Source organism: Lissotriton helveticus, chromosome 6 (genome assembly GCF_964261635.1).
Source record: "Lissotriton helveticus chromosome 6, aLisHel1.1, whole genome shotgun sequence".
NCBI classification, from domain to species: Eukaryota; Metazoa; Chordata; class Amphibia; order Caudata; family Salamandridae; genus Lissotriton; species Lissotriton helveticus.
Window position 1 is genome coordinate 2,111,911,104 of NC_136067.1, and position 19,985 is coordinate 2,111,931,088.

Genomic DNA, 19,985 nt, shown 5'->3' on the forward strand with positions numbered 1-19,985 from the left:
TTTTTCTCCTGTGTGTTCTTTCGGATAGCAGGTTCTCTTCCTTCGTAATGAGCACCTTAGACTTGCTTCAGCATGTCAGTGTGTTGTGTCTCCAATGTCTATCAGCTGATATCTGACAGCCAAGTACAGACTTCATTGGAGAGTTTGGGTTTTCTGCTGATCGAAAAAGAATTTCGAGAGGCATTAGCCTTCAATGGAAGTGTTTTTGAGGCATACTGTTTTTACATCACTGCCCACACCAGTGGTGTTTAATAGCTTTACTTTTTTCATTTATTACTGCATTTATTTCACCTGTTAGATTAAGAAAAAGAAACCATGAATAAGCTTAAATGAAAAGCCCATCAGAAAAACCTATTGGCATTTAATGATACATTTAAGTGTCCATATAGACAAGTGCGCTGAAGAAATCCTAGATTCCACTTTCAATGTAAACATGCAATAGGCAGAGTAAGGGCATACGATCCTTCCGTGATCCCCTTCTATTGAGGAGTGTGGACTCAAGGAGTAACCAAGAGACCCGAGACTGTTGCTTGTTCAGTAACTGAGATCTTATCCCACAACACCCTACAATGTTAAATCTACAGCAACAAGATGCCTCCCTTCTTATACAGGAAACGGTTCCTATTATCACACGGCCTAACAAGTAATGCAAGATGGAACCGGTTAGAAACCAGGTCTCTAGTTGGAAGAGGTATGTACCATTTCCAAGTAGGGCCAGCAATCCTAGTCAGGGTAAGTCACAAAACAATTCCAAATTATCCTGTGCTCACCCCCTGGTAGCTGGGCTCAGAGCAAACAGGCTTAAAAGGCAATGTTTAAAGGGTTGGTGCAATAACTCATACAACACAGTGAATACCTCACAAAAAGACTCATCAACAGTTTAGAAATATAGAGAACATTTACCTGAGTAAAACAAGTCCAAAACGATCAAAATCAATCAAGTAGAAGCTGCGATATTGAATGTTGAAGAAATAAAATCTAATAAAACAATTAAAAGCAGGTAACACTAAAAAAGGTTATTTCAGATTGGTCAAGAGGGACCGGTGCAAATTCAAAGTGTAGGCCGACTACAATGGAGCGCAGAAAGACTACAGGGACCCATTTGGGCCCACTGAACACAGTACCTTGGAGTGCAGTGTGCGTGGGGAGGCCTTGTGCCATCTAGCGGAAGAAACTTTGCAGGGCTTCGTGCTGCGTCACATCAGATTTGGCAGAGACTCAGCTGTAGAAACCACTTCTGAGGTCCAGAACTTGGAGGGGGCACCTCAGACAAGGATAGGAAGGGAGAGTCCAGCAGCATCAGCAGAACTGCAGGAAGTCTTTTGTGTCTCTGACACTTCAGAAACAGGAGGCAAGCTAAAAAGCCCTTAGAGCACACTTTGGAGTGAAGGCAGAGTCTAGATCTCCTTCCAGGAGTCGAAGAGCTGCACTCCACAGGGCAACACACAGAAAAGCAGTTCTTCGTCAAAAACAATCCAATTGAGTATTTTCTGCAGCACCACAGTTCTTCTGACAGCGGTTCTGTGTAGATCCAGAAGTATCAGAGTTGACGGGCCAGAGACTTATCCCTTACGTCCAAATGTGCCTTTGATCTGAGGGAAACTCCAAATAGTGGTTTTGAAGTGCACCAGTATCTCTTTCAATCCCAGCACTCACTCCAGACTACCAAAGGGAGTTATCAGTAATTTGTATGGGTCAGTCCACTACCCTGTGATGTGTAAGGGTGGGCCCCTTCCTCCCATCTGCCCAGGAAGACCCATCAGAATACAGATGGATGCAGATGGGTGCTAAATCACACCCAACCCCTGCACTGTCTGTGGCTGTCTAGACGGAATGCTCAAAGGGGTCGGTCACCTAGCCCAGACATGTATTAGAGACAGGGTATAAGGCACAAAGAGCAGTACAAGCATAGAAAAGTCCACTTTCTAAAAGTAGTATTTTTAAAATAGGAATGGTAAATCAGACTTTACCAGTAAAGAGGATTTATCATTACTATTCCAAAGATATAAAACATGAAACGGCTACTCCTTTCCAATCAGGAATTACAGCTTAAAGGTATTTTAAGGAATTCCCAGTTCTAGCCAATGAAAGTCGGCCTTACAGCAGTGGAAAATGAATTTAGCTGTTTGTCACTACCAGGACATGTAAAACAGAGTATATGTTCCGACTTTTACTTACATAGCACTCTCCCTTTGGTTCACCAAGGCCCATCCTTAGGGGCAACTTATATGTAAAGAAAGGAGATTTGAAGGATTGGCAAGTAGTTTTAAATGTAAAGTTGATGTGGCAGTAAACTGCACGCACACAGGCACTGCAGTGGCAGGCCTGTGACATGGTTTCAGGCTGCATATGTGGGTAGCACAGTCAGTGCTGCAGACCACTAGTAGCAAATAATTGGCAGACCCTGGGCACATGCAGTGCACTTCACTAGGGACTTATAAGCAAATTAAATATGCCAAGTGAGTACGAGCCCATGTTACCATGTTTAGGGGAGACAGCACAAATACTTTAGCACTGATTAGCAGTGGTTACGTATGCAGAGTCCTAAAGCCAGCAAAAACGAGCACAGAAAATGGAGGGAGGCAGGTAAAATGTTGGGGAAAGACCAGCCTAAGACAGTCAGGTCTAATAGAGCCTTTTCCAGTGAATGGGCCACGCAACACAGAGCATCACAATAACAGCGGGAAACATAAGCAACTGCCGCAAGGTAGTCCTTTATACTATCAGGGAGCCTGGGATAGGACCTGGACAGGTAATCTGAGCATCTTCCACATAGTGTACCCAGAGATCAGAGCCTCTGACCAGATCTACACAAGGAACAGGAGGTTTACAACCATAATAAACACACATTGGCAAAGTCAAGAAGTCTTACCTTTTAGACATATAGGCTTTCCCAATGCTGCACAACATCATGAAAAAAACAAGCATTTGCAACTCATTAGGTTTCGCATTTGTTATAGTTAGAGCTATTGGCATTGTAAATTTACATATTTTAGTAGTAGATGGATGTGATGGCAATTGTGTGTTTTACCATTAATCTTAAAGATAGTGTATCCATTGTGTTTCTGGTGTATGGGGCTTACTGGGATACAGTTTAAAGCAATCCTGGATTTGTTTTAGCAAATGAATACTATGCATTTATTAAGGACACAATGAGAATTCTTCATTACATAAAGGGAAATGCCAGGTATGGACAGATTGAATCCAAGAGAATAGGAGTTACCTGATTCTTTTATTTGTGGGTATTTAATAACGTTAAGCAGTAGGATGGTGCTAATTTTACCTGGTTTTTAACACCCCGTTGGGTGGCTGCTATAAATCTGGTGCGATTATCCCTAGGGGCCCACAACGAGCAGAATAAAGAGAAAATTCCAGGTTGTAACTAGTAGGTTTGTGCACAGACTAATGAAACATAGCCAGAGGTTGCACTGATAGGATGAGCATGGAGACAGCCTGGGGACGCATAGGCATGGGGGGCAGAGACACGATGAGCAGAGACACGATGAGCAGGGCTACAGTTAAACGATGTGAGCTGAAGTGGACACAGGAATCACACGTTATCAAGGCAGCGATCCCATGCAGTGGACACACACTGGGGGCACAGTGAGGAACCATAAACCAAAGGGGGTGCATTTGGGGGGTGGACACACATTGGAGTACGGGGTATCAACCAGGCATAAGGTAAAAAGAGGAGGATGAACACCCGTCAAGGCACAGAGGCTGGGGCCCATGCAGTGGACACACAGTGAAAGCGAAGATGACTGGTGAGAGCTAGCATATTGCAGGGAGGCAGAGTTATAGTGAGCACATACAGCTACGGAAAACCTGAAGTGATGTATCTCTGCTTGAACCCATTAGGAGTGTCCTGAATTTTTACCGTGTGTCATTAATTTTTTCTCTCATCATCCTAAATTTACCCCCCATGCTAGTTGGTCACCCTAGGTGGTAGAGTGCATAGAGTGCCTTGGTGGGCCTAGGAGAGGTGGCAGAGGCTAGTGCCTGAGAGGAGGGAAAGGCAAGGCAAGCAGTGTGCTTTAGGTGAAGGAGACAAAGAAAGTGCTCTGGGGAGAAGGGGCAGTGGTGATTGCTTAAAAGGAAGGATATTGTAAAAGAAAAACCCAGACTGGTGAATCACATTCTCCATGACATGGAGCCATCATGTAAACCTACCTGGTTAGTAAAGACTGAGAGTTGAGCCATGTCAGGTTTCACAATATCCACCCGAATTTTATTTACATGCTGTAATGAAAATGGGAACCAGAATGGGTGTGTAGTCTGGCCCTCGTTAACCTGCGTTGGATGACCGTAATTTATAAACAATGTGAAAGCATTATCACGAAGCCCCCACAAGTAGAACAGGCATCTTTTTGCTGCTACTAATCATATCCAAAATTAAACTTCCTTTTATAAAAAAAATAATGCTCTAGCTAGGAAGGCATGTATTATTGATGTGTATCGAATAACTAGATTGTATTATTAAAAACATAAGCATTTTGAGAAGACAAGCTGCCTGCCAAAAGTGCTGGTTATTCCTTCCTCCTCCAATGTCACACACGGCTCGCCACTGATCGAAAAGTACCCGACTCCTGGAACTGGGAGGGATTTAAAGTATGACAACTCTACAGAGGGTTCAATTCACAAAGGTGAGTTTTTAACAAACAAATGAGATATAAGAGCCCACTTCAGAGAACGGAGCATACTTCAGAGGTCAAAAGAGTTGAACACCAGTGGGGCTGAATAAGACCCTTGTTTCAAAGGCTGTTCAAATTTGGTTGGGATACTACTGCATTAAAAATAATGTGATACTGCAGGGTGCAGTATTTATTGGATGTAATATTACAACACTAGAGTGATATTTGGATGTATGAAGGAGATAACTTATAAACAGCACACGTTTACCACTATTTAGAATTCCTCAGTCTCGGAGGACTGGCAACGTGTCAATTCAAAATCTAAAATAGGAATTCAACTGTTTGAGAATAACACTTATTTTACAAAAGATAATTACATTCTATGCACATTATACTATATAGATATGTAAATAAACTCAGCATCTGTTTTCTTTTAGCTAACCATAATTCACTTTAGCGAAATCCACAGAAGTCCGTGCCATAAAATAAGGATTTCATGAGAATTTTTATGCATGTGGGATATATTTTATTTTAATCCTTAGCACCAAAACACCACAACTTTTTGGAAAGCACTTGGGACAGTTAAATTGAATAAAATTATTAAAAGGACTATAAAAGCCCCACGATATACTAATTTAAATGGTGTGGGATGGAGGCAAACAGTTTGGACTAGCGGTTTAAAGGGGGAGTTTAGGTATTTGTCGAAGAGAAGCACTTTCAGTTTCTTCTTGAAGTGAGGGAATGACTGATTGTCCCGTAAATCTTGAGGTTGTGAGTTCCAAATTCTCTGGGGCATTTCCATAGAAACAGCATGTGCAATATTTCGCTCTCTTAAATTTTGGTGGAATCAAGAGTAGACTGTTAGAGCTTCGGAGGGGTCTCTTTTGGACAGCTTTTGTTAATTTATCTGTGAGGTAAATTGGGTTTTCAGTGTCTAGTGCTTTGTGGGTTATGCGCACAGTTTTGAATATAGCTCTTTCCTCGGTTGGTCGCCAGTTACAATTCTTGAGAGCAGGAGTGATGTGGTCGAAGTGACTCTCCCCTTACAGAAGTCCGGCCGCTGCATGGAGTTTGTCTTTCAGGGGTCCAAGGTCTGTTTTTGGGGTGTCCGTGATCATTACTCTAGTCTAACTTTGGGAGGACTAAAGTTTGCTCCACAGTCTTTAGAGCTTCAGAAGGGATGAAGGGTTTGACTTTTTATGGGTATCTTAACATCAAAGACACACTTTTTGGCCGAGGTGTTTATATGCTCTTTCTTCCTCTGATTGTATTGTATTGTAATTGCATTTATATAGCGCTTACTTCCCCCGACAAGGTGTCGACGAGCTTTTTGGTGAGTAGTGCGCTACTCCGGAACCCAAAAAGGACTAGTGGTAGATTAGTATAGTGAAATTTGAGTTTGTTTGAGTGGTGGACATGTGACTGTTGGATTGAAAGGGATAATGGGGGATAGAAGGGGAAAGAGACTAGAACATTTATTGGGAGACCATAATAGTAAGAGGAGCTTTGCGATGAGTACAAGTGAGCTAAAGAATGATGATGGATTCAGCCCAGATCTGTGACTGGGGGTGAGTGTTTGAAAAGTTTCAGCACTCCGTCCATCACCTCCTGGTGTTTGCTTTGTTTGCCCTAAGTTGGCAGGGTATGCCCAGACGTGGGTCACTTGGTCACTTGCAGTACTGTGTTATCCCCGTGCACTCAAATAGACCAATTATATACACATTTTAAACAAAATCCAGTTGGCGCCACATCTGACGCACGGAGTCTGGCCGTGCCTTAAATGCTACAACGTGGTGTGGGAAAGGGTCACCTGCCCACTAAGATGCGTGCTCTATTCACACTGAAACCTGCTGGTTTCTTAGTAATCTCCAACTACTTAGTTCAACATAAATCAAAAATCTCTCCAATTAGATTCCATCCATTTATTTTTCAAATATTCGATGTGTTCATAATAATGCACTTATGATACAAATCATCATTGTATTGCGGTCCTTCCAAGTACCCAATGCATTTCGGGTCTGTCGAGTGAGACCCTTCGTCAGGGGTCTGTAAAATAAGTCATACAGGACCAAATTAGATACTCCATTATCAAATGCGCGACAATATGCAATTAGTTCATTGAATTTAGGCGTGAACAAGTGAAATGCGCAAAGGATAGTGCTGATATCGGGAATACGGTCAGGTGCACATACAACGGAGTGGTCAACTAGAGTGTTTAAAAAAGCGAAAGGCGAAAGTGAAAGGCTACCAAAAGCTCTCCAAGTGCAATATGTGCTAAGGGTGAACGACAGCTTAATATCGTAAGTTCCAGTGAAGAAATATCGACGCTACGGGTGTGAACCAAAAGTGCTTTTAAACCAAACTCCAGACCTTAAACGTAAAGGAAAGAAAGAAGAAAAGAGTGTCGTCTAGTGTGTCAACATGCAGAATATGAATCGAGGAAGACTTACAGAAAGACCGTGCAAGCCGCGTCTTGGCGTCCGCGATAGTGATCATGCATACGGAAGTGAAACCAGCATTAACAAATGAAATTTTACGCTAATGCGTGGGCCCCGAGTCACGTGATGCAGGGATCTCGGCTTCAAAGAAGAGTAGCCATGTGAATCTGGTGCTAATTAATAAAGTATTTTTTTTAAAAAGGGGGAAGCGAAAACGAGAGGGGACATATTGCAAAATACAAAATCACCAAAAGCCACGTATTCAAGAACCAAAGTATATGAAAATACAGTGGGATATATCATGTGCAAATTAAGTGTGTGGATCGCCTAAACATATAAACATCACTGACTTTCGAAAATATGTTCAGCAACATAAAAACAGGTAACAAAAGAGAAAAACTGTGAAATACCATTGTTATGAGGATCAAGAATATATCATTAGCCAATGTCAGGAATGTACACAAATTTACAAAAAGCAAACATATTCAATACGATCATTCATCCCCATCAGTTATAGGGAATTTAATTTTTTAATCCAAAAGTATTCCGCTCTCAGTCTATGTTTCATCGGGTCCATATCATGGCGCTGGGGAAGCACCTCCAGAATCGTGAATCTCAATTGGGATATTTGATGACGAGCTTCCTGCCAATGACTGGCGATGTTAGATTTCATATTCGATAGCCGTATATTGCTTTTATGTTCGGTGATCCGAACTTTAATTTTGCGTTCAGTTTGACCCACATATATTTTGCCACATGGGCATTTAATGGCATATATACAGTTGGTTGTGTCGCAGGTGCTCGTGTGTTTTAGTTCTATTGTAGTTCCTTTGGTCGGGTGGGCAAATTTGTTAACAACCATTACGTTGCTGCAATGTCTACAGTTCTGGCATTTCAATATGCCTTTGTGAGTAGTTTTGCCTTTGTTGGGAGTATTCAGAATTTCTTTCAAATTTTTAGACCTTTGGAATGCGAACGTAATTCTGTCGTTGTACAGACCCTTGAGGTCTGGTTCCATTTGGATCAAAGAACAATGTCTATTGAGAATGTGTTTAATGTGAGATGATTCAGTCGAGTACTTGAGGACACATACTGGTTTTTTTATCCAAAGTCTTAATTTTTTCTTTGAGTAATTCTTCTCTGGGTATTTCTGTGACTTTTTTGAGAGATTCATCCAAAATGTCTTGCGGATATCCTCGTTGACGATATTTATTGGTTTGCTCCTTCAATGATTCTAGTAGATCTTCGTTGTTCATAGTGATCCTTTTTAATCTGATGTACTGAGAAGTTGGTAAATGTTTTTTAATTGCTCCGGATGGAAACTTTGGAACAAAAGGCTTGAATTTCTATCTGTCTTTTTGGTATACACTTTTGTGCTGAGTGTGTTGTTGTGCAACGTCACCCTCACATCCAGAAAGGCTATGGATTCTTTATCTATAGCATAGGTGAATTTGATACGGTAATTGTGTGTGTTGATTACCGCTATGTTCTCTTCCAGTTGTGCTTTCGCTCCTTTAAATAGCACAAATATATCGTCAATATAAGGTTTGAAGGCCACAAGGCCCTCGGTCCATGCAGGATTATCCAGGATGTAGTCGAACTCAAATTTCGACATATAGATGTTGGCATATGAGGGGCCCCACCAAAGCCCATCGATGTACCATTACATTGGTTGAAATATTTCCCTGCCATTCAAAGTAGCTATAGTATAGAGCAAATTGCATAAGTTCCATGATAAATATCTTTTTAGTCTCTTCCAAGTCACTGTTGAGGAGGCTCCATTCCAGAGCTTCAATACCTTCATTGTGGGGAATGGAGGTGTAAAGTGCGGTTACATCGATAATACATAACCAATATGTTTCACCAACTTCTAGCTTGATAGTATCCAACAAGTTCAAAAAGGCAGTAGTGTCTTTAATATGCGTTGTGCTTCTCTGTACAATTGGTTGAAGAAACCTATCAACAAATTTTCCAATCGGTTTGAAGATGGAACCGTAGGCCGATACTATGGGTCTAAACGGAGGATTGATGGGATCCTTATGGATTTTGGGCAACATGTGTAGTTGCGGTCTTCTTGGGTACTTCCTTTAAAATAATTTATGAGTTTTCTCACTAATTCAATTCATTTCTAATGCGTGGTCCAAAATCTTTTGAAGAATGGATTGATATTCTAGTGTGGGATCAGTCTCAAGTGGTAAATAAATGTTTTCATCAGACACACGATTATTAACACTTCTGACATAAAAGTCAGTATCCATCACAATAAGTGCGCCCCCTTTGTCAGCTTTCTGGAACGTTAAGTTCTGTTCAAGACTCACATTTTTTAATGTATTCCATTCTTTAGCCGATAGATTATGTCTCTTGGGTTTAGTGAACGGAATTCTTTGTACTTCAGATAGTACTGATCTCTCGAAGGCATCAATAGTTTTATGCGAAAAGGGTTCTGAAAAACTTGAACAGCGCTATTTCAGTTTCTGCAAGATTGGTACGATATGGTGGAACAGAAGTAATACCTTTTATTGAGAATGTTCATTTGGAATTCCGTGAGTTTTTTCGAAGAAATATGAATGACTAGGTGGCTTTCGACATTTGGCTCCTTGTCCTTCTGGCTATTTCTTCCTCTGTTTCTTTGACCCATTCTTGTTCTTCTGTTTGAGGTGGAGCATTTGCTGCCGGACTGATCTCCAAAAAAGAAGGTTGCTGTGTAGAATGGCTCGGCACTTGTTTTGCAATGGGTTTAGCTGTGATCTTCACTGGCCCTCTTGATTGTGCGATATCTGAATCGGAAACTACGCTTTCCTGTGAGGAAGCTGTATTGGGCTTCTGAGGTTGTGGTTGCCATTTCTTTTGGTTGTATATCTCGGCCCAAGTGTAAACTTCCTCAAGTTTATAATCTAATGTATCTCTGCGATAATTTCGTACTTTCCGCTCATTCACTACCTTCACGTACCTTTCTAATTTACTGTTGATATCTTCTAATGTTTGTTGTAAATCAGGGATTTTTTTGATTTCCGCTTGTAATGTTTTAATTTCTTCTTCTAATTCCAATAATACTTTAGCAAGCTCCTCAACAATTAATAAAATAAGGTCTAATGAGCATTTATTCAGAACTTGATACCATTTCTCAACGAATTTCTTGATGTTTTTACAGAGCATTGGCTTCAGGGCTATTCTTAGTCCCCTAGGGATCCTTTGGTTCTTATGGTAGTGGATCAAGGTGGTTGCATGCAACCTTTGATTAATCTCTTTTTTACTCATGTATTCCAACTGTCTCAGCAGCTGTGCAGTGGTAGTTTTGTGTGGAGTTATCCCCGTGCACTCAAATAGACCAATTATATACAAATTTTAAACAAAATCCAGTCTGGCCGTGCCTTAAATGCTACAACGTGGTGTGGGAAAGGGTCACCTGCCCACTAAGATGCGCGCTCGATTCACACTGAAACCCGCTGGTTTCTTAGTAATCTCCAATTACTTAGTTTAACATAAATCAAAAATCTCCAATTAGATTCCATGTCCTGTATGACTTATTTTACAGACCCCGGACGAAGGGTCTCACTCGACAGACCCGAAATGCATTGGGTGCTTGGAAGGACCGCGATACAATGATGATTTGTATCATAAGAGCATTATTATGAATACATTGAATATTTGAACAATAAATGGATGGAATCTAATTGGAGAGATTTTTGATTTATGTTGAACTAAGTAGTTGGAGATTACTAAGAAACCAGCGGGTTTCAGTGTGAATCGAGCGCGCATCTTAGTGGGCAGGTGACCCTTTCCCACACCACGTTGTAGCATTTAAGGCATGGCCAGATGTGGCGCCAACCGGATTTTTGTTTAAAATTTGTATATAATTGGTCTATTTGAGTGCACGGGGATAACACAGTACTGTATTATCCTTTAGAGTCTACCTCATCCCTGACTGCACCACTCCACCAAAATGCAAGAAACCCAATACAGCTTCCTCACAGGAAAGCGTAGTTTCCGATATCGCACAATCAAGAGGGCCAGTGAAGATCACGGCGAAACCCATTGCAAAACAAGTGCCGAGCCATTCTACACAGCAACCGTCTTTTTTGGAGATCAGTCCGGCAGCAAATGCTCCACCTCAAACAGAAGAACAAGAATGGGTCAAAGAAACAGAGGAAGAAATAGCCAGAAGGACAAGGAGCCAAATGTCGAAAGCCACCTAGTCATTCATATTTCTTCGAAAAAACTCACGGAATTCCAAATGAACATTCTCAATAAAAGGTATTACTTCTGTTCCACCATATCGTACCAATCTTGCAGAAACTGAAATAGCGCTGTTCAAGTTTTTCAGAACCCTTTTCGCATAAAACTATTGATGCCTTCGAGAGATCAGTACTATCTGAAGTACAAAGAATTCCGTTCACTAAACCCAAGAGACATAATCTATCGGCTAAAGAATGGAATACATTAAAAAAATGTGAGTCTTGAACAGAACTTAACGTTCCAGAAAGCTGACAAAGGGGGCGCACTTATTGTGATGGATACTGACTTTTATGTCAGAAGTGTTAATAATCGTGTGTCTGATGAAAACATTTATTTATCACTTGAGACTGATCCCACACTAGAATATCAATCCATTCTTCAAAAGATTTTGGACCACGCATTAGAAATGAATTGGATTAGTGAGACAACTCATACATTTTTTTAAAGGAAGTACCCAAGAAGACCGCAACTATACATGTTGCCCAAAATCCATAAGGATCCCATCAATCCTCCGTTCAGACCCATACTATCGGCCTGCGGTTCCATCTCCGAATCGATTGGAAAATTTGTTGATAGGTTTCTTCAACCAATTGTACAGAGAAGCACAACGCATATTAAAGACACTACTGCCTTTTTGAACTTGTTGGATACTATCAAGCTAGAAGTTGGTGAAACATGTTGGTTATGTACGATCGATGTAACCGCAATTTACACCTCTATTCCCCACAATGAAGGTATTGAAGCTCTGGAATGGAGCCTCCTCAACAGTGACTTGGAATAGACTAAAAATATATTTTTCATGGAACTTATGCAATTTGCTCTATACTATAGCTACTTTGAATGGCAGGGAAAATATTTCAACCAATGTAATGGTACATCGATAAGCTTTAGCAGGGCCCCCTCATATGCCAACATCTATATGTCTAATTTTGAGTTCGACTCCATCCTGAATAATCCTGCATGGACCGAGGGCCTTGTGGCCTTCAAACTAGGTATGAGCGGATTTTGCGGATTGGCTATCCGCGAATTTGCGGATTTGCGGATTGCCAAAATCCTCAAAATCCGCGCGGATTTTTTTTTTTTTATGTTCGCACGGGTTTCTGCAAGTTCGCACGCATTTTGTACAATTTCGCAAATTGCGAAATTGTACAAAACGTGTGCGAACTTGCAGCAACCCGTGCGAACACGAAGAGAAAGTAGCTCCTGGTCACAGGAACAGCACGGGGATTGCGCTCATGAAAGTCAAGGATGCAAAGGCCTCTACCCAGCATCACAGCTGATTTTCCACGGTAGATTTGGGAAGAGGCACACCTGTCCAGCCTCGAAGACGCTCATGATTGTTTTTGGGCTAATGAATGAGTCACTGATTTGAGCATCAACTAGTTCGAGTGACCATGTGTGTGTTACTATGCAATCGCCCTGAAGGGCGCAGGGGTCCCTTGAGTGACCTGGCTGTGCTGGCTGTAACTATTTTACAATGGCGCCAGCAAGCTGCCAGCGCCGTTGTAAAATAGTTACAAAGTTAGCTTGCACAGGAAGCACTTAGATAAAATAAAGCAGCACCTGCTTCGTTTTATCTAGTGGTTCCTGTGCAAGCTAACTTTGTAACTATTTTACAACGGCGCTGGCAGCTTGCTGGCGCCATTGTAAATTAGTTACATGAGTGTGGGTTCAACTTTTGAACCCGTTACGTTTGCGGATTTTTTTTGCGGATTTTGCGGGAAATCCGCAAAATTCACGGATTGCGGATTTCCCGAAAATCCGCAAAATCCGCGAGCGTAACGGATTTCACGCTCATGCTTACTTCAAACGTTATATTGACGATATATTTGTGATATGGAAAGGAGCGAAAGCACAACTGGAAGAGAACATAGCGGTAATCAACACACACAATGACCGTATCAAATTCACCTATGCTATAGATAAAGAATCCATAGCCTTTCTGGATGTGAGGGTGACGTTGCACAACAACACACTCAGCACAAAAGTGTATACCAAAAAGACAGATAGAAATTCAAGCCTTTTGTTCCAAAGTTTCCATCTGGAGCAATTAAAAAAACATTTACCAACTTCTCAGTACATCAGATTAAAAAGGATCACTACGAACAACGAAGATCTACTAGAATCATTGAAGGAGCAAACCAATAAATATCGTCAACGAGGATATCCGCAAGACATTTTGGATGAATCTCTCAAAAAAGTCACAGAAATACCCAGAGAAGAATTATTCAAAGAAAAAATTAAGACTTTGGATAAAAAAACAGTATGTGTCCTCAAGTACTCGACTGAATCAACTCACATTAAACACATTCTCAATAGACATTGGTCTTTGATCCAAATGGAACCAGACCTCAAGGGTCTGTACAACGACAGAATTACGTTCGCATTCCAAAGGTCTAAAAATTTGAAAGAAATTCTGAATACTCCCAACAAAGGCAAAACTACTCACAAAGGCATATTGAAATGCCAGAACTGTAGACATTGCAGCAACGTAATGGTTGGTAACAAATTTGCCCACCCGACCAAAGGATCTACAATAGAACTAAAACAAACGAGCACCTGCGACACAACCAACTGTATATATGCCATTAAATGCCCATGTGGCAAAATATATGTGGGTCAAACTGAACGCAAAATTAAAGTTCGGATCACCGAACATAAAAGCAATATACGGCTATCGAATATGAAATCTAACATCGCCAGTCATTGGCAGGAAGCTCGTCATCAAATATCCCAATTGAGATTCACGATTCTGGAGGTGCTTCCCCAGCGCCATGATATGGACCCGATGAAACATAGACTGAGAGCGGAATACTTTTGGATTAAAAAATTAAATTCCCTATAACCGATGGGGATGAATGATCGTATTGAATATGTTTGCTTTTTGTAAATTTGTGTACATTCCTGACATTGGCTAATGATATATTCTTGATCCTCATAACAATGGTATTTCACAGTTTTTCTCTTTTGTTACCTGTTTTTATGTTGCTGAACATATTTTCGAAAGTCAGTGATGTTTATAGGTTTAGGCGATCCACACACTTAATTTGCACATGATATATCCCACTGTATTTTCATATACTTTGGTTCTTGAATACGTGGCTTTTGGTGATTTTGTATTTTGCAATATGTCCCCTCTCGTTTTCGCTTCCCCCTTTTTTAAAAAAAATACTTTATTAATTAGCACCAGATTCACATGGCTACTCTTCTTTGAAGCCGAGATCCCTGCATCACGTGACTCGGGGCCCACGCATTAGCGTCAAATTTCATTTGTTAATGCTGGTTTCACTTCCGTATGCATGATCACTATCGCGGACGCCAAGACGTGGCTTGCACGGTCTTTCTGTAAGTCTTCCTCGATTCATATTCTGCATGTTGACACACTAGACGACACTCTTTTCTTCTTTCTTTCCTTTACGTTTAAGGTCTGGAGTTTGGTTTAAAAGCACTTTTGGTTCACACCCGTAGCGTCGATATTTCTTCACTGGAACTTACGATATTAAGCTGTCGTTCACCCTTAGCACATATTGCACTTGGAGAGCTTTTGGTAGCCTTTCACTTTCGCCTTTCGCTTTTTTAAACACTCTAGTTGACCACTCCGTTGTATGTGCACCTGACCGTATTCCCGATATCAGCACTATATTTTGCGCATTTTACTTGTTCACGCCTAAATTCAATGAACTAACTGCATATTGTCGCACATTTGATGATGGAGTATCTAATTTGGTCCTGTATGACTTATTTTACAGACCCCTGACGAAGGGTCTCACTCGACAGACCCGAAATGCATTGGGTGCTTGGAAGGACCGTAATACAATGATGATTTGTATCATAAGAGCATTATTATGAATACATCGAATATTTGAACAATAAATGGATGGAATCTAATTGGAGAGATTTTTGATTTATGTTGAACTAAGTAGTTGGAGATTACTAAGAAACCAGCGGGTTTCAGTGTGAATCGAGCGCGCATCTTAGTGGGCAGGTGACCCTTTCCCACACCACGTTGTCACTTGGTCACTTGCTCACTTTGCCACAGGATTCCAGCTAGCCTAGCTGATGAGGGGTGTTACCCAGAAACCGGTCCCAGGATGCTTATTTCCGGTCCAGGGAAGATCTGGCTTGGCAGTTCGGTCTGGACTGCTCCCATGAGGCACAGGGTCAAGACTGACTTGCATATAGCTGCGTCTGAACTGAGGTGGCGAAGTGAGCTAAATAATGAAGATGGATTCAACCGAGATCTGGGACTGGGGGGGGCAAGTGTCTGAAAAGTTTCACTGCTCTGTCCATCATCTACTTGTGTTTGCGGTAATTCGTTTGGCAACAGTGGTAGTGTTCAACAGTGGTAGTGGTCAACATTGCTAGGGGTCTGGGCTCGCTCTATAGCAATGATAAACAGTTTAAAAACTATTGCAGCAACCCCCCTCCAAAAAAACTAAACAAAATAGATGACCTTCTTTATAGATTACCTTCTTTATAAAATCTATGTATGCATTTAGAATTTAACATTTGGGGAGTATTTTTCAGATGTAAATCAGTTCCTCATGCATTACAATGCAAAACTTCAGAGGAAACCGAGGAATTTTCCTGGGTGAAGCCAAAATGCTTTAAACATTTAAAGAAGCATTAACTGTCATACAAACAGCTGCCTTGTTTCACGCTCAATGCCTTGTTCCAAACTAAGGGGCAGATTGGGATGGCAGTCTGACTTTCATACAACCGCCACCCTTTGGTAAATGGGACCGCCCAACAGGGTGTCGGTGGTCAAACCAGAGGCATTAGGATGTGGCCTCCACCACGTCGGTCGTAATGCCTATATTTTGCATTGCGGTGGGTGCGGTGGGTGCAGTTGGCTGCAGCACACTCCGCAGTGCAAAAAGGGAACACTTCGTGGCAGGGAGCACATGGTGCAGGGATATATAGTGCCCCCGAAAACCAACAGCTGAGGGCCAGGAGGGAAGAGGGGGAGCTGCTACGGGCCCCCAATGTCCCTTTCCATCTCCCTTTTCATAGCAGGTTAACAGCCATGAAAAGGCGGGCGGAAAGGGACACTGTAATCCCTGCGGTGGTGCCTGGCAGGCACTGCAACCTTTTTAAGGAATACAACTACCTCCACCGCACCAGCGTGCTCAAGGAGCCCGTCGGATGTGTGGTGGTCTGTCTTTCCAACCACGAACCATCTGCAAGCCATTGTTATATGGAGGGCGGAGAACATGGTTACAATGTCACCACCACCGGCGGGCTGTCGGTGGCGGCCTACCCGTCATCGTAATCAGCCGCTAACTGTATTTTAATCAATGCATCTGAAGTTACCATGTAAAACTTTGTAGAGGGGGTCAAAGTACCATTCCTCAGACGAGATCCCTGAAGCACCTATTCTTTAATGTTTCTTCAACAAAAGTCAACAAAGCAGCAAGATAGGCAGGAGTCCACCTACCAAACCTTACTTTCAACCCCACTTCTCATATGAGGAACTCCGCAAAGGAGTCAGGACAAGACAGAAGCAGCTACAAAAACAAGTTGTGTCACCAAACGCAGCCACACCCTTCAACCTCCAAAAGATGTTTCAATTGAATCTGCGATTTGGTGCACAAAATATAATTGTGTGCTCTATTCGGTGTCGCAACACTGTAGTGCAGGAGTCTCAAATGTTCTCCTGACAAGCTACAAGGTCCCTCATTAAACCTCCTACTTATATGCAAGCATTCACAATGCCATTTCCCTCCCAAGTACCAACATGTGAATTACTCAACATATGAGCCGGGAGAGAATGGAGAAAGGTGTAAGCAAGTACACTTAAAGGACCTTGTGTGTTACGGCTCAATAGCCGCTCTTTTTAGCTACAAAAAATAGAAGGAAACGATCAAGGTGAATGAGAAAAGCATACACAAAGAATGCTATAGGAGCTTGACCACAGTAAAAGAAGTGCGCTTGCATCCACAATGGAGCAACCACGCTAAGCCGAGAACTGCCAACGGGCCTGAAACCCTACACAAGTGACCAACAACCAACCAATGAAGAGTGTGCCATGTCCTATACAGCACATCCCTCTACGGAAACTGGGCATGTGGACCAGAAACTGGCTGTGAAAGGATGCTTTTGGTAATTGTCAGAATGGACTGGCCCAAACCCCCATCACCCACCAAAGCATCATCATGCAGGACTTGAGAAGTAAAGGTCCGACATAGCTTATGCATGCTTGCTGAAAGTAGAGGATAAGCTTTATGGAACATTCGGTTGCTTCTTGTCTCTATCACAGAAATGAGACATGATTTACCCAGAGTGAGGACTGGGCTGAACTATAACCCGTAGGAGCTATGACCCGCCACCGGGAGACCACTACTGATCAGACATTCTTCACACTTGATCAGTAGCGATCCGTCAGGCTTCTGTTCTGAAACTACGAGTATGAAACTCTACAAAACACACACAGTTACCATGCATGACTTCCATCCAGGCACCAAATGATATTAAATGGGGCCCTGCCCTCACCTGGTACTATTCTCTCGGCTGGCAGGTTGTGCTCCCTTCTCTTCCACAGGTCAAGACACCATATCTTCCCCACAGATACAAACCCCTCCCAACGGTTCTGATCTCCTGAGCTCGCAGCACTTCCCAAATGTCCCTACCTTTTTCTCCTTCAGCTGTTCTCAGCCACCCAAAAGCCATTCTTTCACTTGCCTGCCTACTTTTCACCCCATACTAACCACCAACCCTCAACTCTACCGCACAAGATCCCAAACACATGTCCTGCTTTGTGTCTCAAGTGTCACCTGCTTCAAGCTTCAGAGCGTACACTACACCCAGATCCAGCAGCTTGGCATCACTGCACGCACACAAGCACTTCTGAGAGCAGAATCACTGGCAGATCGCACACTACACAAGTGCCATAACATGGGCATGCTACACAATCGCCAGTAACTTAACATGAGCACACTACACAAGTGCCAGTAACATGACCTGGACACACTACACAAGCGCCAGTAACAACCTGGGCACACTACACAAGATCCAGTAAAATAACATGGGCACGCTACACAAGCCATTCCGGTTACGGCACCCCGGTTCCTTGTGCCAGCCGACATGAATTAGTGTGACTGCCCCCCCCCTAATTCCCCCTGCATCATTGCCAATCTCTGGTGCACTCCCCGCTCTCCTTCTGGTGCCTCTTTCGGCACTAGCTGCACTTCTCATATGCCTGTGCACACTACATGCATACACCCTTATCAACCTCTGGCCACTTTCACTGTTCCTCTCCTTCTCATGCCCTTACTTCCCAGGCATCCTTTATTCATACTGCACACCCTTCGAGATGCCCTCTCTAACCTCTCACATCTCCTATTCCTTTGCCCACATGTGACAGTCTTTTCGCTCCAGTGTGACTGGTCTGCCCTGTTACCATGGTTACAGCCACGCCGGTCCTGATCACCTAGTTTTCCACACATGCGCGTTAAGTCTGCCCTCAGCCGGTCCAACATGGCAGTTTTCGTTCCTGGGACCATGCTTGGCTCACTGTGCGGTCTAGTTCTTTGACGGGCAGACCGGCTCACATACACGCATCATTTCCAGATCATTCTGACCCAGGTCACCCATACAGTTCCAGTGTCTTTTCGGCCTCGTCCTCACAGGTTACAGGTAAGCTGCCTCCTTGCAGCCCCCGAGTTCCACGCTATATTCTTGCTATACCCATGGTCTGTATAGCATTGACTTCCCTCCACTTTCCTTGTCCCCTTACAGGCGCACCCGCCTTTTACACGCACCTCGTGGATCGCCATAGTTTCTTTTGTTCCTGGGTAAGTTCCTATACTTCATTTCCTTAAGTGGTTGCCAGCCTCTTTTTACCTCCGCCCCCACCTTACGTTTCTGCCCCTTCGATTCCAGCTCTCCCAAGTCTACCGCCACCCGGCGTTTTACCCCGCCTTTCCGTCAGATACTGGACTCACACGCACTCAGCCTTTTGGGGTAAGTCCGCCTCATGTGCAGTCCAGTACCTCTAGCCTCTCGTTTTCTCCCCCTCATTGCTTATTTCCTTTTTGCAGTATAACACGTCTACCTGCTGCACCAGCGTACCTGCCTCGGCCTGTCTCATTGATGCCACAGCATACGGCTCTGCACTAGCCCCGCAAGGAGCTGCTCCCTCCTTGCCCTCCCTGCCTCACTGCGGTTGCCTTTATTCTCAACCTGTTGATCTCTCCCCCACCATCCACCCGCATCCTCTACTCAATGCGGCGCATTCCAGCACCTTTCGCCGACCCAGTACAACCCCAACCGTCCATCACTTCAAGCTCACCGCACACCCTAGACCGGGTTGGAATTATCACCGGTTGCATGGTGAGCATTTTGTCTGATCCGACGGCCACCTCCCATTAGGATCCCACTACCCTTTGTCCATGTCCTGGGACTAACCCCTTTTCCATTTGCATCTCTCCTTCACACAGGGGCCTGCTCTCCTTATTCTTCCAAACACGGAACAGGTAACTACCTTCCCTCCACCTTTTTTGCTGTTTTACCCTGCATATCTAGTATGCTCTTGTTTTGTCTCCCCACTATACCCCACTCATTCCTTTCCTTATTGTCTCTCTTTCCCACAATACAGCTTGCTCACAACAGTAGGATCCTCTCCTCCATCGAGACGTATTATTTACTGCCGCTGATCTGTTTTACATACATTGTACTCTGT